The sequence below is a fragment of the Cervus canadensis genome, chromosome 21 (assembly GCF_019320065.1).
Source record: "Cervus canadensis isolate Bull #8, Minnesota chromosome 21, ASM1932006v1, whole genome shotgun sequence".
In the NCBI taxonomy this organism is placed as follows: Eukaryota; Metazoa; Chordata; class Mammalia; order Artiodactyla; family Cervidae; genus Cervus; species Cervus canadensis.
Window position 1 is genome coordinate 46,459,711 of NC_057406.1, and position 24,174 is coordinate 46,483,884.

Sequence of the window (24,174 nt, forward strand, 5' to 3'; positions counted from 1 at the left end):
CACATGATAGGAAACGTCACACAAAATCAGAACAGAGGTGAAGTTTTGGACACGTATTTCCATCAGAGGACTACCTTCTCTTCCAAACAATAGTTCAGAATGTGTCAAAGCTGCTCTTCCAACTGCTCCCATCCCTTGACTGAGATTATTAATAAGCCATTTTTAAGATGAGGACCAGGAGAGAAAAGAAGGAGGGGAAGGTGACAGCTTGCTTGTAATCGGGAGAAAACAAGCTGTAACAATGGCTTGAATGCTGCGGTGGGCACTGATGTCTTAGGGATGTGAATGGGAAACTGATCCTGCCTTTCAGAAGCACGCTGTAGAGGGGATCCAGATCAACAAAATGAAGTGAAACAAAAACACAATTACAAGACAGGATAAGTGGTGCTTGAATTGGGACTGAAGCAGGCAAAGAAGCTCTAAAGTCAACTTGGGGGATTCAACATTCTACAGAAGATGCTGAGCTGAGGCTTTGAGGATGGGTAATTCAGAAGACAAATGAGGGAAGGACACTGCAAGCTGAAGGAATGGTGCTTGAAGGTTCAGTATTGCCAGAGCAAGGGCTCAAGGGGCTAGAGGGAAGAAGTGAGGCTAGGCAGGTAACATGAAGCCACTTCAAGAAGGATTTTGAATGCTTTGAAAAGAAACTTGGATTTGGGTCTGCAATTAGTCTAGAAGCAATTAAGATTATTGTGTAGGAGAATAGCATGATTATACACAATTATCAGAAAAATCTCTCTGCTCACAGCACAGAAGAGATTTGAGAGTTGCAAGAACACAGTCAGGTTTATCTCTGAGAGGGACAGGACCCCTAACACAAATATAGTGGTGTACTTCATGGACCATGTCTGCTAACACTCTCTGTTAGAGGTCTATAGCCACAGTCTCCAGTTATTTTTTAGCACCAGGGACTGGTTTTGTGGAAGACAGTTTTTCCACGGGCTGGGCTGCAGGGAGGATGATTCAGGCGGTAATGCGAGCAATGGGGAACAGCAGATGAACGTTCACTCTCTGGCCCACCACTCACCTTCTGCTGTGTTACCCCATTCCTAACAGGCCACGGTTGGGGTCTTCAGCATGATGCTAAACTAAAATCTAGCCAAAAAAAAAAGAGAAGACCCTGATGCTGGGAAAGACTGAGGGCAGGAAGAGCGGGGGCAACAGAGAATGGGATGGTTGGATGGCATCACCTACTCAAGGCACATGAGTCTGAGCAAACTCCAGGAGATACTGAAGGACAGGGAAGCCTGGCGTGCTGCAGTCCATGGGGTTGCAAAGAGCTGGACACAATTTAGCGACTGAACAGCCACAAAACTAAAACCAAACTTTATGAGGGGGTGAACTGGTCTAAGTTAAGGCTCTCTGATGGCCTAACTTAAATTTGAGAAAAAATTACCGAATTTAGGCTATTCAATAACATAGACATTATTTAAGTCAACTTTTTGGCAAGTTTTGGACAGCTGTATATCAAAAGTTACAAGCTCCCTGGCACTTTCCTGATACACACAGTTTCTCTGAAACTCATGAAGGGTGTGCACCTGCATTAACTTCAGTGCCATGCCATTGCCATCTGTGAAAAGTCTAACCTACTTAGTCATTTGAGACTCATTCAATATGCCTCAACACATTTAAAGTGGTGAATTCTGGAGTTCCTTTCTAGTCAAATCCTGATTTTCCAGATATTGTCTTGCCTTTATCTGATTACAAATTCTTAAGAACCCACACTATCCAGTTTGCTTTCCTTGAACACTTTTGGCAAGAAAAATAAAAACATGAGGAGATAAAGCTCACACTAGTACATGTCCCTATTTATCTGTGCTGACAGAAAGTTAGGGAGGAAGAATTCAGAACCTCCATGGCACTTAGACGTGAACACTACACTGGCCGAGTCTTCGTTACTCAGGTTATACTGGGGGTCTGCCCAGTGACATAATGGCTAGGACACTGGGTGGTACATGCAATAGTTGGGTAAAAACAGAAACCTAGACAGGTAACTCAACACCTGGTGTCCAGCAGAACTGGAATCACTGCCCAGACCTCCCTGAAGCTTTAGCCTGAGACGTTCCACAGTGCATTCCACCATCTCGGAAGCAACGCTGCTTCCTGGTTTAGGTTTGGTTTCTATTCAGGAATATAACTGAATTTCATCAAAAAATATACCATGAGCAAAGAATGGGTCCAAACTTCTCAGATACATCTCCACACCCAAGTTTCCAAAGCTTGAGAACAGTCCAAGCTTTCTGGTGGTCATAGCTTTCGTATTTTTCCCCCGAAGTCTTTTTCTGTTTTTCTCAGTAAGAATTCAATCCCTATACCACTTTCTTATTTAAAGAGTTGGGTTTTATGTGTGTTATGACAGTTAAATATTCCATCTTCTTACAACTAAATATAAAAACCAATAAATGGAGGTATGAATTTTCACAATTTCACATTAGAATGCATCTGCCTTTGGTTTCATCAATTTATATGTGGTTATTTCTTATCATAAATAGGTTTTGAGCTGTCAGAATGATCCTTTTCTTCACACATTCCCCAAACAAAAATTTTGCACAGAGCTATCTATACCCCCAAGAAGCATGAAAAATACAGGTTTCCTGACAAAGAAGAAAACATGATAATTGATGACTAAGATAGGCTGCCCTTCTCTGGAGGTTTTTAATTACCACCTTTCATTTACATAACACTTGAAGCTTTTCCAAGAGCTTTCAGGTACATTATCACATTTGTTCCTCAGCACAACCCCTCAAGGAGTGAGAGCGTATATTATAATCATTACTTTCAAGAATAAACCAGGAAGACCCAGAGGGATGGGATGGGGAGGGAGGCAGGAGGGGGGATCGGGATGGGGAACACATGTAAATCCATGGCTGATTCATGTCAATGTATGGCAAAAACCACTACAATACTGTAAAGTAATTAGCCTCCAACTAATAAAAATAAATAAATAAAAAGGTATTTAAAACAATAAAAAAAAAAAAAGAATAAACCACTAAGAATGAGAGAGGTGCAGTGATTTTGACGAGGTCACACAGCTTGTTATGGATGGAGTTAGTGCTAGAACTCAGGACACCTAACACCTCATCAGATATTTCCTACCATGTATACCTTCCGTAATTCCACTGACTAGAGAGCTATCTGGTATGGCTCCTCTGACCTAAGGAGTGTGCAGCTGATGGCAAAGTTAGTGTAACAGTTTCTTTTATGAGCATTTGTTATCTTTCCATTGGACATTTCAAAAAACTATGGTTTGAGACAAGAGGTGGGATTGTGGACATCCATTCCAGCAAAGCCTCTTGGCTTTAGAGTCAACTCAATCACTTGCTAGATAAGCATCTATAAGTCTCATTTTCCTTAGCATCAAATGAGCATGATAATAGTACCTATCTCATGGAGTTATTGTGAGGGCTGGAAGAAATGATGCGAGTAAGGCACTCAGCATGATGCCTGGTACATAGTAAGTGCTCAGTAAATGACTGCTGCTATTTCTAGGACTGCTGTTGTCACCATCATTGTCATTATTATTATAGATCATGATGTGTGTAATTCTGAACTCTGTGGTAAGATTCTCCAAATACTGCCAAGCTGTCATTTGGGGGTTATACTGGCCTGTACTTTTCTGGCCCTTACTCAAATAATACGGTTTGCAATTCCATTGACTGGGTGTGCTAATCAGAAGCTTTTTAAAGATTTCTCTTGTCCATTGAGGCCACTAAATAATCTCCACAAGGGTCAAGCTCTATAATCACCCCCGTGGTCTCACCGATTGTACAAGTCAGCACTTACAACCATGATGGAAGATCTATGGTGAAATAAAATGAAAAGTCTAAAGACCCAAAATCAAACTTGTCTGTGGTCTGGTTTATTCTTTCATTGTACCTAATACTCAACTTTTATCTACATAATAATTAAATAATAAGACATTTTCTTAACCAGCATCCTGCACATTTTTAAATACATCCTTTATTAGATAGTAGAGCTTATAAAATATTCATCAACACAAGCTACTGCAGTTTTTTTTCCCTGCTGACCTAACCTCAGAGCTGCTCAAGTGGAAATTAGATTTTTTTGTTAACTCGCAGAAACTGTCTGCATTTGCTAGATTTCCTAAGAAGCAGGAAAAAAGTAATTCTGTAGGATTAATAAGGGCAACATATATTCTTATTCCAAAAAGACACACAAAAGGGGGCAGAGATCCTATTCAGTGAGGATAATTGATATTGTAGCACAGCGTTCTGCCTAAGCTCATTGTATTTTGAATAGGTGCACAGTTTCTTTGAATCCTCATCAAGAATAGATTGGGGGTCTCTTACGTCTTACCTTGAATTAAAGAAGACTTTTAGAGACTTATGAAATATAAGATACTCATAATGTTAATCAGCATAAATAGACATCTGATTGCACTGCCAAAAGAACGAGGAAGAGATTTTGTCGTGTTAGAGTGTTTGCTCCTAACTGAAAAGCAGGAAAGTCTAAGAACTGTTATTTATCTCTCTTTGCACACTCACGCACGCAGTCCCTATTCTGCCCATGCTCTCTTCTTCCCTCGGTGCCTTTTGCTCCTTTACTTCTCTCTCTTAATTAAAAAGTTCAAGCTTCCAGAAGATTATTGGTTTGTTATTGAATGTCTTGCTTGTTTTTCTGTGATGATTATAAAGCCGGGACCTCAAAGTGCCCTCTCTGTAATCCCATATCTTCTTACCTTGGCATCTTGGTCGCTGCAGACACTCAGAGACTCACTTGATGAGAATGTTCATCAAAACACTAAAAATAGACTAAAACCCTCAACTTCATCACACAAGTCTCTGATTCCTCTACTGTAAAGTGCAGCCTGCCCCCTACATGGAACCCCTCACACACACCCAGTGTCTCAACTGCGATATGAGACCAAGTGAAGTTTCCCTATTTTAATTAGATTTAAATTTCTCTCATTAGGGAAGAAGGAAATCTGCTTAGCATTTACATTACTGAAAAGAAGGTAACTCTGAGCCACACAAAAGAGCTTGAAACCACCACCCCCTCTTTTATTAACAATTATTGCAACAACATTTTCTTGCTGAGGTGTGTTTCTTGCCCACTCAGACACTAATTTTATGATAATTTAAATTTATGCTATTGATATTAAGAAAATTGAGCTGTGTGAAATGAAAATATAATATAGTATTACCATACTAGTTAAGTTTTCTTTGTAATTTAAGGTCTTCAGGGCCACATACCAATAATCTGCTTGAAATTTTTCTACCTCTGAAGTAACCTTAGCAACAGGAGGCATCCAAGTGGTACTTCCATTGACATACTTTCTATTTGATTAGAATGTGTTTATCTTAGGACGTTTATCTTAAAACAGAAGTGACAGTAATGGTCATGCTCTCCTGTTCTTATTTCCCATTTCCGTCCCCATTTCTCACATTGCTCTCTCTCCCTCTCACCTTAAGAACCATCAGAAATGGAGAATCCATGTCAGTGGTTTCTACCAAGTAAGCCCCAAGCTTTTTGGAAAGCTTCACCCATTACACTGGATAGAAAATCCAGATGCTTTGGTCTAGTTCTGTGAAAAATACCGTTGGTAGCTTGATAGGGATTGCATTGAATCTATAGATTGCTTTGGGTAGAATAGCCATTTTGACAATATTGATTCTTCCAATCCATGAACACGGTATGTTTCTCCATCTGTTTGTGTCCTCTTTGATTTCTTTCATCAGTGTTTTATAGTTTTCTATGTATAGGTCTTTTGTTTCTTTAGGTAGATATACTCCTAAGTATTTTATTCTTTTTGTTGCAATGGTGAATGGTATTGTTTCCTTAATTTCTCTTTCTGTTTTTTCATTGTTAGTATATAGGAATGCAAGGGATTTCTGTGTGTTAATTTTATATCCTGCAACTTTACTATATTCATTGATTAGTTCTAGTAATTTTCTGGTAGAGTCTTTAGGGTTTTCTATGTAGAGGATCATGTCATCTGCAAACAGTGAGAGTTTCACTTCTTCTTTTCCTATCTGGATTCCTTTTACTTCTTTTTCTGCTCTGATTGCTGTGGCCAAAACTTCCACACTATGTTGAATAGTAGTGGTGAGAGTGGGCACCCTTGTCTTGTTCCTGATTTCAGGGGGAATGCTTTCAATTTTTCACCATTGAGGTGATGCTTGCTGTGGGTTTGTCATATATGGCTTTTATAATGTTGAGGTATGTTCCTTCTATTCCTGCTTTTTGGAGAGTTTTAATCATAAATGAGTGTTGAATTTTGTCAAAGGCTTTCTCTGCATCTATTGAGATAATCATATGGTTTTTATCTTTCAATTTGTTAATGTGGTGTATTACATTGATTGATTTGCGGATATTAAAGAATCCTTGCATTCCTGGGATAAAGCCCACTTGGTCATGGTGTATGATTTTTTTAATATGTCGTTGGATTCTGTTTGCTAGAATTTTGTTAAGGATTTTTGCATCTATGTTCATCAGTGATATTGGCCTGTAGTTTTCTTTTTTTGTGGCATCTTTGTCTGATTTTGGAATTAGGGTGATGGTGGCCTCATAGAATGAGTTTGGAAGCTTACCTTCATCTGCAATTTTCTGGAAGAGTTGAGTAAGATAGGTGTTAGCTCTTCTCTAAATTTTTGGTAGAATTCAGCTATGAAGCCATCTGGTCCTGGGCTTTTATTTGCTGGAAGATTTGATTACAGTTTTCGATTTTCCTTGCTTGTGATTGTCGTTAAGGATCTTCTATTCTCTTGCTGGTTCAAGTTTTGGAAATTATAACTTTTTCTAAGAATTTGTCCATTTCAATCCAAGTTGTTCCATTTTATTGGCATAGAGATGCGCTGGTGTTAAGTCTCTTTATGATCCTTTGATTCAGTGTTGTCTGTTGTGATCTCTCCAACTTCATTTCTAATTTGTCTTTAAATTGGTTCTTCTCTCTTTGTTTCTTAATGAGTCTTGCTAATGGTTTGTCATTTTGTTTATTTTTTCAAAAAACCAGCCTTTACTTTGTTGATTTCACAATTTGTATGGAATCAAAAACACTCGAATAGCCAAAAGTAATCTTGAGAAAGAAGAATGAACTGGAGGAATCAACCTGCCTGACTTCAGACTCTACTACAAAGCCACAGTCATCAAGACAGTATGGTACTGGCACAAAGACAGAAATATAGATCAATGGAACAGAATAGAAAGCCCAGAGATAAATCCACGAACCTATGGACACCTTATCTTTGAAAAAGGAGGCAAGGATATACAATGGAAAAAAGACAACCTCTTTAACAAGTGGTGCTGGGAAAACTGGTCAACCACTTGTAAAAGAATGAAACTAGAACACTTTCTAACACCATACACAAAAATAAACTCAAAATGGATTAAAGATCTAAACATAAGACCAGAAACTATAACTCTAGGAGACCATAGCATAAACACTCTCCGACAATAAATCACAGCAGGATCTCTATTGACCCACCTCCCAGAATTTGGAAATAGAAAGCAAACTAAACAAATGGATCTAATGACTAAAAGCTTTTGCCACTACAAAGGAAACTATAAGTAAGGTGAAAAGACAGCCCTCAGTTGGGAGAAAATAAATAGCAAATGAAGAACAGACAAAGGATTAATCTCAAAAAATAATACAAGCAGCTCCTGCGCTCAATTCCAGAAAATAAATGACCCAATCAAAAAATGCGCCCGAGAACTAAACAGACATTTCTCCAAAGAAGACTACAGATGGCTAAAAACACATGAAAAGGTTGCTCAACATCACTCATATATTAGAGAATGCAAATCAAAATCACTATGAGGTACCATTACACACCAGTCAGCGATGGCTGCTATCCAAAGTCTACAAGCAATAAGTGCTGGAGAGGGTGTGGAGAAAAGGGAACCCTCTTTACACTGTTGGTGGGAATGCAAACTAGTACAGCCACTATGGAGAACTGTGTGGAGATTCCTTAAAAAAAAAACTGGAAATAGAACTGCCATATGACCCAGCAATCCCACTTCTGGGCATACACACTGAGGAAACCAGATCTGAAAGAGACACGTGCACCCCAATGTTCATCGCAGCACTGTTTATAATAGCCAGGACATGGAAGCAACCTAGATGCCCATCAGCAGATGAATGGATAAGGAAGCTGTGGTACATATACACCATGGAATATTAGCTCATTAAAAAGAATTCATTTGAACCAGTCTAATGAGATGGATGAAACTGGAGCCCTTATACAGAGTGAAGTAAGCCAGAAAGATAAAGAACATTACAGCATACTAACACATATATATGGAATTTAGAAAGATGGTAACAATAACCCTATATTGCAAAACAGAAAAAGAGACACAGAAATACAGAACAGACTTTTGAACTCTGTGGGAGAAGGTGAGGGTGGGATATTTCAAAAGAACAGCATGTATACTATCTATGGTGAAACAGATCACCAGCCCAGGTGGGATGCATGAGACAAGTGCTCGGGCCTGGTGCACTGGGAAGACCCAGAGGAATCGAGTGGAGAGGGAGGTGGGAGGGGGGATCGGGATGGGGAATAAGTGTAAATCTATGGCTGATTCATATCAATGTATGACAAAACCCACTGAAATGTTGTGAAGTAATTAGCCTCCAACTAATAAAAAAATAAAAAAAATAAAAAATAAAAAAGAAAATCCAGATGCTGTCCAAGCATTACCTCCAACTTGTCACCATAAACAACCTAAAGCAATGAGCCTGAGGTTTTCTGAGTGGAGCGGAGGAGATAACCTCATTTCTGAATAAAGTCCAGAATCCTATGGGCCTGTCCTGCTCAGTTAGACCTCTGAACTTTGACACATCCATCTGGTTCCGATGATATCTTGACACCCAACCCAAGACCTAAGACCATTAACCATGATGCTCGAGAGAAGGCTCTACCATCCTGTCCATCATCAGACACATCTGCCCTAAGAAGAATGCTCTAATTGGAATCATGAACTGAACAATGATAAAGGAAGAGTTGACGCCATCTGCTTCTTTTTCCTACTGTATTCAGTAATTAGGCTTTTCCTCACCTCACATTTTTTCAAAATTCTGGTTTTAATCTTTCACCATATAACTGAGTTAGAATTCTAATTCTATATGTACAGTAGTAGTCACTAAACTTCTGTTTTGTATTTTATCATTTCTGAATTCTTGAAATGCCTAAAAATCAACATGTACGTTGATTATAATATTTCCTTTTCTAAAATGCTATTACTAAATCTACTAGTAAGTGTGTTACTCTACATCATCCTGAACTCACTGAGATCAAATTCTTCCTCTGGGTAGTAGCACAGACATCTATGTCAACACCTAAATGTAGACTTATCTCCCAGGATACTTAAGCCCTCCATGGTTTATGATGAAGCCACTCAATCACTCCATAAATTCAGTCTCATTACTGGACTCTGGGGCCTATCCAGTTCTCCTTATCCCCCAACCTTGACAAATACATCCTCACATCCCAGTAGTGGTAGCTGGGCTCTGACCTTATCTCACTTCCTGTAGCAACACCCTCCCAGCACCACCTGCCCGCTCTGTAGCCCCTGTAAGTCTGTCACTGCAGCTTACCTCTGTCAAGATCCATCAGCAGATGGATCCTCTGTTCTCCTGTGTACTCCGGGGCAGAGAAAAAAAGAGACCTTATTCAACTTTGCAATGTTTACATTTATTTTTGATGTTTCTCTTGTTTTCACTGTCAACTGATGTGGCAGGGGGGATTTTAATCTCTACAGCATTTATGTCCTCTTAAGAACTCTGTCTTTGGCTTACTACCAGATCTTCCTAGCATCTCAAGCTACTGGTTTCTTGGGTCACTCACTGGGAGGCCCTCAGTGACCTTGGCTAGGGCTTTCCCCTATCCTGCTGATGACTACTATACCATCCTTTGTTTGCCCTTGGAGATCTATTGGATTTTCAGGACTGACACTGGCCATTTTACCCTGGGCAGTCTTGGTTATAAGGGTTATCATTGTTTCATGAGCAGATTGAGGGAGAGAGATCAGTGTAGGAGTTCAAAACAATAGAATAGTATCACAGGGACATTGAGGAGGCTATTTAATTTCTCTGAACTTTATTTTCATCTGTGAAATGAAGATAATAATACCACTAGTATTATATGAGGATTAAATAAGAAAATGTATGTAAATACCTGATTACAGTTTCTATCATACTAAGCACTACATAATATGTAGAAACTATTAGCTATTATTATTAGGTGACATGCCCAAAGACAGAAAGCAAGTGAGTGATCTAATTCTAAGCCATTCACTTGCCCTGTTTCATTTTCAGAGCTGACCTAATAGTGTGAACCTGTTGTCCCACATAGAAATCTCCCCATCTGAAGCTCTCTGATCACCATGGAATAACATGTGCCTCTCCTCCGTTTCTGAGAAGAAAAGTAGTCATGGGAGAAACTAATTAAACATACTTTGTATTAGTTATACTGAGGAAAACTTGGATCTACTGAAAGAAACAAAAAAGTGACTCAAGAAAAAAACTGTTCTAATCATCTGCGCTATATGGCAATGGAACAGACCATTGCATAAGATGGCAAGCCCCCCATCACTGAAGATGTTCAAGCTCGGATAGATGTAAAGGGTTAAGAACTGACAGCCTAATCTTTGTTTCTTTCCAATCCTGAGATTCTAAAGATTAGGAAACAAGGCAGCCTATCAGAGTTTATTCACTCATTCAACATTAACTTTCAAAAAATACAGCATGGCTCCAAATTGTGGTTTGATTTGGAGATTCAAAAGCACTTTTTTTAAAACCACTGTAGAGGAGAAACCATGGTATAAAATTGAATCACTATACTATGCACCTGAATCTAACACAACATTGTAAAGTAACTATACTTCAATTGTTTTTAATGGTTTAAAAAATACAAAGAAGAGCATTGTGGTGATAGCTCCCTTCCTAGATTAGGTCGTCTACCTAAATTCTTTAAGGTAATTAAGAGGAAGGTCAAAGGTTCTTCCTGAGTCTTTGGGGGCTTGTTTTGAGCCTGAAATAATCCACATGTCAAAGAGATGCATCTTGAGGTGGCAAGGTTTGCTCGATTACAAGAACAAGAACCCAAGGTCCCTACAATGACCTACCAGGTTCTATGTGACCTGGTCTCTGGCCTCCACTCCCACCACTCTCCCATCATCACTCTACTGCAGCCAAACTGGCTGCTTTGCTGTTCAGACACTCTCTTGCCACAGGGCCTTTGTACTTACTGACATCCTTTCCCCAGATCTCCATGTGGTTCACTCTCTCACCCTCTCCAGGTCTTTACTCAAAGACCATCTTTGCAGTGGGATATTCTCTGACCACCTTCTCTAGAATTTCAACACTGTCCGCTTTCTCAACTTTCCCTAACCCCATCTTTGCTTGATTTTTTTCCCCATAGCACTTATCACTATACAGCATGTTAAACATGTTACTTTTCATCACATTAAATTGTCCGGCCACACACACTAGAACATCACATCCACAAGGACAGAGATTTCCTTTGTTTTGTTTACTGCTGTGTCTTTAATGCCTGGAATGATGCCTAGAACATAGTAGGTGCCTAATGAATCTTTGTTGGATAAAGGAGAGGAACAGAAGGAGCTCAGATCTCTGATCTTGTGGAGCAGACCTATCACCTTAAGCTCAGAGAGAACCACTGTTTTAATAAGTTCATTATTACATCCTCCCTTTGTTACAGCAGCCAAACCAATACTCAGTGAATGCAAAGAGAGTGATTCTCCTTCAGCAGAGACGAAACGATGCCCCACTCCAGCATCATTCATAACTTCCAAGGGGTGCTCTTCTGATAGGGGATAAATTCATGAACTAAGACAGACAGACATGGTTCCCCCTTCACAAAGTCTATATTTGAATAAAGAGGAAGGCATTGATCACATAATCACACCAACAAATAATAAGTTGCAAGCAAATGAGACCAAAGAGAGGCAGCCAGGAGAGACAAGAGAGGGAAGATGTGACCTAGTGGGAAAACCTTAAGGAAAATAAACATGGAGGGGGGACTTCCTTGGTGGTCCAGTGGCTAAGACTCCATGCTCCCGATGCAGGGGCCCCAGGTTCAATCCCTGGTCAGGGAACCAGGTCCCACATGAAACAACCAAGAGTTTACATGCCACAGCTAAGACCCAGTGCAACCAAACACACACACACACACACATGCACTCGTGTGTGTGTGTGTGTGTGTGTGTGTGTGTGTGTGAAAGCAGATATGTGGAGGGTAAGGAAGTCTTTCTTTGGGAAGGAGGAGAGGGAAGAAACTTCCAGGCAGAGGTAACAGTATGTGTCAAGTCCCCGTGTTTGAAGGAAGTGTGGCAAATGTAAGAGAATGAGGGAAGCTTGTTGGCTGGAGCAGACTGTGGGGGAGAGGCAAGTGCTGTCTGAAGGAGCCCAAGAGATAAGAGCTGAGGACTTTTGACTTTCTATCGTGAACAGTGCAAGCCCAAGATGTGCTTTAGGCAGGAGGGCAGGTGACATGACTGATACAGGCTTCCTGGTTTTCAGAAATGTTCTCTGGACCCTCAGAGCCCCCTCTCCAGCAGAGTACTCCCCAGCTGCCCCTGAGATGACGATAGACTGAAAACCTTTGGAATGGGAGCCTTGCTTCTGTTACAGCTCTTTCATTTGGTGCCTCACAAATTAGTTGCAAGAACTTGCCCTGGAGACAAGGGGATGTAAATGCAGACGATGTGGAATTATAATAACATAAACATTATGAAACAATGCAAACCAGTTGGGCCCCCTGTGGAGAAATAATCCCTGTGCTCCTTTCCGAATTGTCTTTATGGAAATTTCATAAAATTTGCCATTATTAAAACTGAGTAGCAATTATTTCTTTCTTTGGTTCATCAGTTGTGGGAGGAAAATTAATTGCGTTCTCCTTCTTTTCTGGAGTTCATCAGCTAGGAATGAGGCAATGAGGATTGACAGGCCCAGGCCCTCTGTTGATGGAGAGAAGGCAGGAGAGCCTGTGGGATGTTATCACAGATGTGACTTTAGAGGTGGGAGCGGTTAAGAGAGTGGTCGTGGCAGATGCGGCCGCGCTAACAAGTGTGCTCAGGAAGCCCAAGTCATTACGGTGTGTTGACATAACATTTGCCAGCTTCACAGGGGCCATCATTGTAAATTAGATTTAATATTGATCAGACCATTCTCCATCAGGGCCAGGAGAAAATTGGACACAGAGTTCTTAGTCAAAATTGGCTCTTAAGATTCTGCTTTCTAATTACCATAGAAGAACAGAAATCCAGGGCCTGGCTGGCTGGCCCAGTGTGGCAATAACTGCTCTCCTGTCCCCTAAGGGCCGTGCAGAAGTGACAGCAATTTCCGCTGTCTCTCCATTTTCTCTCCCAGCCCGACTCCGCCGTGCAGCCGCGGAGCAGAGAAGGAAGGGTGAGGAGGGGGACGTGGTAAAGGGACCAGGGGGCTCGCAGGGTACAGACGGCTGCGCTCCTCTTCTCAGCTGTCACCTCAGAAAGCTGAGAGACTTTTTAAAGAAATTTGGTTTGCCCAGAGTCTAAATAAGCTATGTGTTTTGTTTTTTTTTAAGTCCACTCAAAGTTAGGAGTCTAGAGAAATTGCCAGTGTATCTCCCACCACCACTGGCTTACCTTGACCCTTTGAGGGAACGTGGTGGACAAGCCTGGGTTAAATCCTGACCTTTAGAGAAGCCTGGCGGGCTATAGTCCATGGGGTCACAAAGAGTAGGACAGGACTGAGAGACTCAGCTGACCCTCTGCACCATCTGACATTGGGCAGATGACTGACATCTCTGAACTTCAGTTTCTTCTACAAAACAGAAATCATGATACAACCTGTCTCAAAGGGTTGTAGTAAGGACTAAAGGGATAATGAATTAATTAGGCATTCAGCTAATATCAGCTATGGTTTTCAGTACTGCTATTGTTATAGGCTATATTGCCCTTATTAGGATATTATTTGTTCTATTAGACAAGAATATTAATGCTAATAATAACAATAGGAGCATGACATCTAATTTTTTACTTTAAAAACAGTAACTGGCCAGGACAACTCCAAGTATCAGAAAGCAGTTCCCAGGCCATTTTAGACACTTGGGCTTCTCTCTTCCAACTCCAGCTCCATCCAAAGGCTTGCAGAACGCCCGAACTTCAAGTTTCTCTGTTTGACATCTTTTTCCTGGGAGCTTCAGGAGGACCTAATACTTCTCAAGACTTATCCTCACCTTTCATGGACTTTCCAGGCAGGGAATGTACTGGAATCAGAAATCACATCCTATTTATCTTTGGCTCTCTTGACACCTTACACAGAACTTAGCCCGTAAAAACCAGGCCGGAACTAAGGTGAAGCAAGGGAGGCTCCCAGGACATGGAATCTGAGGCTGTAATCACTCTCAAGCAAGCTCTACACTTTCATGACCCTAAAAATTAGCACTTCCTTAAACTGTGTGCCCTAGAAGCCTCCTTTATGTCACCAGGGTCCTGTCTCTGCTTAGAAGAGATGCTTTATCAAGATGACATGAATAGATGAATGATAAGAAAAGGATTCCCCAACTGTTCTATAACCCTAACCCCCAGCCCTGGGCAGCCGGATGCTACTGCTGGTTTGCTGGCCTGGATACACACAGGAAAAGAAGATTTTGAGACAAGAAAGTTTTTGGGAATCTGCTGTACCAATAATAAATGCAAAAGTACCCGATTTAATATTTATTTATTTGACTGCATCAGGTCTTAGGTGCAGCACAGGGGATCTTCCTTGCAGCGCAAAGGCTCTCTAGTCGTGGTCCACAGGCTTAGTTGCCTTGTGACACGTGGGATCCTAGTTCCCTGAAAAAGGAATTAAACTCACATCCCCTGCCTTGGAAGGCAGATTCTTAACCACTGGACCATCAAGGAAGTTCCCAAAGTACCAATTTTTAAAAAACAGCAGTCCCAGGTTTATCTTACCTGCAAAAAGCTCTTCCTCTAAGCTTCATCAAGTTATTGGTCTTCAGAATTAATTACAAAACTCCAGTCCAACCAGAAACATCTGCTGCCCGTTAGTAAAACAGTAACCAAGGAACTGAAAGAAAGCAGGTCCCAGGAGCCTTAGGTCCCCGATTTATTAATTTACAGAGCTTGTTTCCTCCTGCTCCCTCAAATGATTTCCAGAAAGAGTCAGGCAGGTCTAACATCTCTGTGGGATTTTACTCTCTGTCCCCCAGGACTATTTCTTACACAACTGACACCTTTCCATAGGAAAAAATATATATATTTCTCTTTGACTGTACATTCTCATTCAATTCCAGCTTCTGCCTTCAACTCCAAGAGCTTTCTTCCCTTGAAGCCATAAGTCTCCTAATCTATCCTTCCCAATTCGCATTTTAGTGAGTTCACCTACTCTTGGAGACCAAACTGCAGCTGTGGAATTTGTTTATGGAGTCAAACCATGCACTAAAAATGTTCAGAATTTTATCATAAGCACAGGCACATGATAAAATATGTATATATGAAAAAGCATCCAGATGATGATAAACCACTAAAATGTCAACCATTTTTTGTGCATTTAGTACATGCCAAACCTTCTTTCATTTTATCCTGCTACTAATTAGTTCAGTTTTCTCTCCTATAAAATATGCCATGTGAACTGATTTGTTACCTTATTTCAATTTGAAGGCATCTAGTGTGAGGCTAGGAGGAGGCCAGGGCCTGACTTAGTTATATACTGAAGTGGACATCTATCATTTGTCCCTACCCAGCATTCATCCCCCTGTTTCTAGAAATGGTGCCCCAATTTTCTTTTGGAAACCACTTTTCCTCCTCTCTCCAACCATATGCAAGGGGTTGGACTCAGCCTGTTGGTTTCAGAGATGGGAATGGGTCCGAGTTCTAACTAATCTGAATGGTACACATCCGAGGGCCTGTGACTGCCCATGCTACACATGCTGTGAAAGCCAGAGGGATGAAAGGCAGACCCAGACCATGAGCTGGGGAAGCGATTCCTTCTCTGTACAGGGTGGCCATCAGCTGAAAGTTACTGAATGGTCACTTCTCTTTCAGGCAGGAAGATCCTGCCAGTAGAAAGTAGACTTAGAGCTGGGGCAGAAACATCCCAGAACACCTTATGTGGACTTCTGGAGCCATCTCTGCCAGAAGTTGGAATTTGCAGTTACATAAAACAATTTGTTTTCACTTAAGCCAATATGATACATGAGACATTTGTAATAGTCTGAAAAGTCAAAGTGTCAGTCAGTCGTGTCTGACTCTCTGTGACCCTGTGGACTATAGCCTTCCAGGCTCCTCTGTCCATGGAGTTTTCCAGGCAAGAATACTGGAGTGGGTTGTCATTCCCTTCTCCAAGGGATTTTCCCAACCCAGGGATCAAACCCACATCCCCTACATTGTAGGTAGATTCTTTACCATCTGAGCCACAAAGGAAGTCCATAATAGTCTGAAGCAATGGCTGAAGCACTGATTTAAATCAACTGGAGGGACATCCCCTGTGGTCAAGTGGTTAAGAAACCGCCTGCCCATGAAGGGGACATGAGTTTGCTTCCTGGTTCGGGAAGACCCCACCTGCACTAAGCCTGTGCACAACCACTGAAGCCTGCACGCCTCGAGCCTGCGCTCCGCAACAACAGAAGCCGCCAGAGTGAGAAGCCGTGCACTGCGACCAAGAGTGGCCCCGCTCGCCACACCCCGAGAAAGCCTGAGCACAGCGACGAAGACCCAGCACTGCCAAAAACAAATAAATAAATTTAAAAAAATCACTGGCGAACAGTGACTTCCACAATAACACAACCACTTGGCTCAGACCAGGATAGCCACTGTTTTCACAATCAGATCTGCCAGGCAAGCACCCCAGTGATTACTCCAAACTGACCACAAAACAAGCTACTACAAGTATCTTCATTCATTATACCTAAGTATTTAGGGGATGGTTTGGAGCAGACCCCATCCCCTTTCAGAGAGAGAAATGCCTTCCTGATGGAACTAACCTGCTTTAAGAAAGCAAGGTTTTGGTCCTCCAGTTAAATACTTGAGTGGTAAGAGCAAGGGCTGGAAGACTGGGCTGTTTTATTCCGCAGCTGAACGGCAGAGATTAGGTGTGCTGCACCTTCACGCCCAGAAGCTGCAGTGGCTAGTGAAAGCTGAAATGAGGCAGGAACCAGCGTGCTGGGCAAGGGGAAATGGATGAACTTGGGAGAGTTCTCCTGCTGTGGGGAGCCTTTTCCAGGCAGCACCTCTAATTGTATGAGCAATAAGGACAACACCGCAGAGGCTGGAGGCTTGGCAGAAGTTGAATGTTGCCTAAATGAGACTGTACCTAGTTTCTAAACTTCGGTCTTGGTCAGTGAGACCTGACTGGTTCAAAGACAGAAGCATTTACATAAATCTTCAGCCTTTAGAGCAGATTCCATGAGAAAGCTCCAGAAGCACCATGATAGGCTAAGGGAGCAAAAGCACTGTTAAAGGACATGCAGGCAGATGTAGCTCAGCCTTCTCTGATGTGTTCACCAGATTTCTGAGCTCTATTTAGATTCCTCCAAATGTAAACCTTTTCTTTCTCTTTGCTTCTTCAAACTGAGGCATCTCCTGCTGAGCAGTGCTAGGGAGAGGCAATGTTGGACCAAGTAACACATTTTTAATGATGTGAAACAAAGCTTTAATCATCACAGTTATTTACAAAATAATGTCCTCCTTGCATTTGGTTTAATAGCACTTTGTCCACAGCTTTCATCAAAACAACTACCCATCTGACTTATTGGAAGATTATATGAAATGTCAGAAGAGCTCCCTGGACTCATAAAGTGCTTCCTCGCCAATCAGGATTTTAATTTTGGATGGAGAAAGAATAAATACAATAATCATTGAACACTGTGACATTAACTGATCAAGACACCCTCTTCCCTTGAATTATCAATTTCACATTGGCATAAAAAATAGATCAGTGACAATTTAGTCCCACATCTGGTGACCTTTAAGTAATGCTGTAACACTTCACAGCTTTGTCATTAGCATGTCATCAGCCTTCTCTCTGAAAGAAATGATACCTAAATGCTTCATTTTAGAATGTCTCCAAAGTTTGCTAATGTTTAATATCTGGTAACAAATCTAGAGAAGTATAAAGGACCCATACAAGGCAACTTGGTCAAAAGCAATCTTCAAAATAATCTTATTATAATTTACCGTGTGAGAGACATGGGATAGTCAAAAAGCTATAGAACCTTGGTATGCACTGTGTTCAAGGGGAGACCTGCTCACAGCCACATCCTCCTGGTGGATAGGATGTTGGTGCCAACACTGTGGGGCTCTATCCAGATTTCAAATATACACCCCTTTCTACTCAACAATTCTACTTCTAGAGTTCTAGTCTACTGAGCTATTTATACATGAGCACAAAAGACTGTTCATTACAGCTTTGTCTGTAATATCAACCATATCCAAAACTGTAAACCTAAATTCCTTGTGGCTCAGCTGGTAAAGAATCTGCCTGTAATGCAGGAGACCTGGGTTCAACCCCTGAGTTGGGAAGATCCCCTGGAGAAGGGAAACGATACCCACTCCAGTATTCTGGCCTGGAGAATTCCATGGACTGTATAGCCCATGGGTCACAAAGAGTTGGACACGACTGAGAGACTTTCACTTTCAAATTTCCTTTAAAAGAGGAATGCTTAAATTGGTGCACCTGCATAACGGTGCATGATCCAGTCACTAAAAAGGAATGAGTTTACCATTTACACTGACCTCATAAGTTCTCTGTACTGTACTGTTAACACCACATCAAACATATCAGGAAATCGTCTTGAACTCATTTCAGACAATGACCAGAATCCAACCTCTTCTCACAACCTCCTGTGTGCCCATCCCGATTCAAGCCACCACTATCTCATTTAAATGACCGCAGTCACCTCCTATCAGGTCTCTCACGTCTGTCTTGTCTCCAAAGAGCCTATTATGAACATGGCAGCCAAAGTCATCTCGCCAAACGTCATTCAGATCAAGTGTCTTCCAACAGCAAAACCTAACAGTGACTTCCCATTTGACTCCCCACAAATGCCAAAGTCCTCACAGTGGCCATGAGGCTCCTCCTGACCAACTCATCCCTCCAGCCCACAGTTACCTCTATGTCTTCCATTCTTCCATCTGCCCCGCCGCCGGACTCTGCTTTAGCCCCTATTTCTCTCTATCCCTCAATCATGTGGAGTCCTCGGGCCTTTGCACTGCTTGCTCTCTCTGTCAGAAAACTCTTCCCCAGATACCACATGTCCATTCCCTTATCTTCTTCAAATCTGTGTTCAAAAAGCACTTTCTCAAAAAAGCACACTTTGAAAACGTTAGTCACTCAGTTGTATCTGACTCTTTGCGACCCCGTGGACTGTAGCACACCAGGCTCCTCCGTCCATGGAATTCTCCAGGCAAGAATACTGGAGTGGGTAGCCATTCCCTTCTCCAGGAGATCTTCCCTGACCAGAGGTTGAATCCAGGTCTCCTTCACTGCAGGCAGATTCTTTACTGTCTGAGCCACCATGCATCTTGACCAACATATATAAAATAACAACACATCACCCCCTGGCACTACTAATCCTATTTTCCTTTCCTCTATAGCACTTATCTCCTAATTTACCACATCATTTACTTACCTGATATATCATTGCTTACTGTCTACCTATCCCTCTCTCCACTAGAATATAAACACCAAAAAGCAAGGATCTTTGTCTGTTTCGCTCACCAATGTACCACAAGAGCCTTGAACAGTACCTGGCACATAGGAGATGCTCAATAAATATTTCCTGAGCCAATGAATGCATGGACATAATAAAATTATATTCATAACAAAATGCTTTATTGAGCACTGATCCTCTTATAAGCACTAAACCAAGCACTTAGCATATATTTATGTCATATAATCCTTACATAAATACTAGGGAAAGCAGAAAGGGCAGAAGAGAGGGTAAGGTATTATAATTCCCATTCTGCAGGTGAATAAAATGGAAAACCAGAAGGCTAACAATCCACAAAGGTTACATTCTAATAAGCAGCGGGATGAATGAGAGGAGGGAAGGAGATTTGAATGCAGGTCTGTCCACCTGCTTAAATGGGAGATTGTAACCACTGCACCCGACTGCTGCTCCAAAGGGAGCCCAACCAGCTAAAAATCTACATGCGTTCATACTACGTCCCTTCAGTACTGTCCAACTCTTTGTGACCCCAAGGACTGGGGCCTGCCAGCGCCTCTGTCCATGGGGTTCTCCAGGCAAGAATACTGGAGTGGGTTGCCATGCCCTCCTCCAGGGGGTCCCCCTGACCCAGGGATCAAACCCACATCTCTATGTCTCGTGCATTGACAAGTGGGTTCTGTACCACTAGTGCCACCTGGGAAGCCCTAAAAGGCTACATACCCACTCAGTCTCTTGCTCCATCCTCTTTAGGTTTCCATAATACCTATCAGGCTTTCCAGATAGCTCAGTGGTAAAGAATCTGCCTGCCAATGCAGGAGATGAGGTTAAGTTTAATCCCTAGGTCAGGAAGATCCCCTAGTGGAGGACATGGCAACCCACTTCCCCGGAAAAATTCATGGACAGAGGAGCCTGGTGGGCTACAGTCCATGGGGTCACAAAGAGTCAGAAAAACAACTGGGAGACTGAGCATTACTGCTGCTGCTGCTACTAATACCTGTTATTTTAGACAAATGCTACCAAGCTGAACATGCTTCAGCTTTGCTGACGCTTACTCCTTGGAAGAAAAGTTATGACCAACCTCGACAGCATATTAAAAAGCAGAGACATTACTTTGCCAACAAAGGTCCATCTAGTCAAGGCTATGGTTTTTCCTGTAGTCATGTAGGGATGTGAGAGTTGGACTATAAAGAAAGCTGAGCACCAAAGAATTGATGCTTTTGAACTGTGGTGCTGGAAAACACTCTTGAGAGTCCCTTGGACTGCAAGGAGATCCAACCAGTCCATCCTAAAGGAAATCAGTCCTGAATATTTATTGGAAGGACTGATGTTGAAGCTGAAACTCCAATACTTTGGCCACATGATGCAAAGAATTGACTCATTTGAAAAGACCCTGACACTGGGAAAGATTGAAGGCAGGAAATGGGGACAACAGAGGATGAGAAGGTTGGATGGCATCACCAACTCAATGGATATGAGTTTGAATAAACTCCAGGAGTTGGTGATGGACAGGGAAGCCTGGCGTGCTGCAGTCCCAGGGGTCGCAGAGTCAGCCACAACTGAGCAACTAAACTGAACTGAACTGAACAACTTTGTGTACCTAAAAATGAAGTGTGGTCCTGGGTAAGATAATGGATGAGGCCATAAGTCTTTAAATTTCCTTCAAGCTTGTGATTTTATCAATATTAAGTTGCAAATCATACTTTGCTTCTGGGAGTGGTGCTTTGGTTTACTTTCACTCTAAGGAACTGTATCTCTCCCTCATGCCCAACTATTAGCTGTAGTCATAAACAGCAATCAGTGGGACATGAGGGTTTTTTATGAGATAGTTAATTCCAATGTGGTATTCTTTGGTATTTTTGAAAAATTTTAATGTCAGCAAATTTGCTTTTGGATCTGCAAATATGATTTTGTTCTAGATACTCCTGTTTTATGAGTGAGATTAATTTTACTCAGAATATTGCTAGAAAGTAGACTCTCTTAAATTTAGTATAATATGTCAATAAATAATTTCTCTCCCATAAACTAAATGAATTCTGAGTTTTAAAAAAATGGATAAGGTATCTAGAATCTAAGTGGTAAAATTAAATTGGAAAGTTTTAAGGAGGAAACACCCTCAATGATTTTTTCAGAACTTTTCTAGATCAGTGATGTCAATGCTAATCCCACAACTCTCAGTATTAACTTGGAGAGCTCCCTCCATGAGTAACAGAGCAGATTCTGTGGGTGCCCCACCCATACCTCTGAGCTACGTCACTTCCTCCACATGGTCTGATTTCTGATGGCAGCATTCGTATCTTTTGCTTCAGAAGATTTTTTGGCCTTCTATGCCTCTTCTACCCAAGCACACAGGCCAGAGTATCAAGAACTGTATGCCCAAGAGACACGTGCACCCCAATGTTCATCACAGCACTGTTTATAATAGCCAGGACCTGGAAGCAACCTAGATGCCCATCAGCAGACGAATGGATAAGGAAGCTGTGGTACATATACACCATGGAATATTACTCAGCCGTTAAAAAGAATTCATTTGAATCAGTTCTAATGAGATGGATGAAACTGGAGCCCATTATAGAGTGAAGTAAGCCAGAAAGATAAAGAACATTACAGCATACTAACACATATATATGGAATTTAGAAAGATGGTAACGATAACCCTATATGCAAAACATAAAAAGAGACACAGATGTACAGAACAGACTTTTGGACTCTGTGGGAGAAGGCGAGGGTGGGATGTTTCAAAAGAACAGCACTGAAACATGTATATTATCTATAGTGAAACAGATCACCAGCCCAGGTTGGATGCATGAGACAAGTGCTCGGGCCTGGTGCCCTGGGAAGACCCAGAGAGGGAGTTGGGAGGGGGGATTGGGATGGGGAATACATGTAACTCCATGGCTGATTCATGTCAATGTATGACAAAACCCACTTCAATACTGTAAAGTAATTAGCCTCCAACTAATAAAAATAAATGGAAAAGAAAAAAGAAGTATATAAAAAAAAAAGAACTGTATGCGCCTGGGAATAGCTCAATTACTGGGGCTTAGTATACAACGACCCCACCCTCACAGAATGACTCTGGGGTGCCTTTCTTGCACTAGCCCCTAGTGTGGCCCAGTGAAGTTCCAGGGGTCACCTGCCTGACAATATGTTCTTTATTGGCACCTTCTTTTTTTCTCCATTCCCTAACCACTGTTACCTGGGACCAACTTTCTAGTAATTTACTTGCATTCGAATCCTTATGACAGGATATGCTTCTGGAGTAACTCAGTCTAAGACAGCTGCCTTCATTTGGGGCTTAGATGTAGGTCTTGGGAATAAGAATATTCTTCCTTCTTCAGAAAATATATATTGAATATCTACCATGTTCCAGTGAAAGAAAGACAGGGAAGCCTGGCGTGCTACAGTCCATGGGGTCACAGAGGGTCAGACATGACTGAGTGACTGAAGAAGAACCATGTTCCAGGCATTGTTTTTGTCGCTGGAGATTTAGCAGTGACCCGATAAACAAAAATCTCAGTTTTCATGGAGTTTACATTCTTGTGGGGAAAATAATATACAAAATAAAAATATAGTGTAAGATAGATTATGATGTAAGTGCTGTGGAGGAAAACAAAGCCAAGGAGAGGAATAGGGAGCGCCAGCTACTGAGGTGTGCGATTGCAAAAATGTGGGCAGTGAAGGTGGACAAGAGAGTGACGTGAACAAAGAGCTGGAGTGGTGGAGGATAAGCCAGGGAAGAGGAACGCTTGCCTAGGCAGGAGGAGACAGGTACAGAGGGGGCCGGGCCTGCAATGCTGCAGAAATATCAGGGCCACTGGGAGAACGTGATAGGAGATGAGTCATTTCTGTTATTGTAACTATTTCTTGTTAGTACTACTGCTTAATAGGTATTTGTTGTTGTTGTTTCCACGCTTTAGTATGAAAATTACAGAAAGGTTGAAACGTTTCACAGTGAAGACCCATGTACTCACCACCTGAATTCTACCATATTTGCTATACCTGCTTTTCCACACATCTATCCTTTGACTCATCGATCAAGCCATCTTTCTAATTCATCTCAAAGTAAATTACATTTAACAAACATAATCATAATACAGATATTGTTTCTAAACCTGACAACAGCCTTGAAAGGTGGATGCTATATCCCTATTTTACAGATGGGAATCCTGAGACTCAGAGAGGTTGAATATCTCAGCTAAGGCAGGAACACAGGCACTGGTTCAGTGATTCTAGTCTGAGTTTGCTCAATGCCAGCACTCACATTCTTTCCACTATTGACACACCTGCTGCTCTTTGCCAATAAATGCATCCTGAAGAATGGACAAGGAGTTGGTAAGCAGCCCTGCTCTTCTCTGAAGGGAGCTGTTTCCCTTCCCTACTTCCTCTGCATCTGAAAGACAGAGATCCAGTGATGTGCTGGTAAATGTTAACCAATTAGCTGTTTGGATGAGGATGGAGAGAAGGGCAGAGCCCCAGTGTGCAATATTTTACCAGTTCCTGAGATATAAGTACTCCTACCCTGGCTGATCTGAAGCCACCT

General features: G+C 41.7%; 1 protein-coding gene across 10 annotated transcripts in view; it reads right to left on the reverse strand.

The window, feature by feature from the left end:
- LOC122423898 (HIV Tat-specific factor 1-like) overlaps positions 1 to 24,174 on the reverse strand; it is a 326,655-nt gene that overhangs the window by 13,321 nt on the left and 289,160 nt on the right. The window contains exon 1 of one of the 10 annotated variants that reach the window (XM_043441364.1): positions 14,920 to 14,941. The exons of the other annotated variants lie outside the window; for them this stretch is intronic. The gene's annotated coding sequence lies outside the window, so the exon portion shown is untranslated. Of the gene's footprint in view, positions 1 to 14,919; positions 14,942 to 24,174 lie in introns of those variants that run through there. 10 annotated transcript variants of the gene reach the window in all.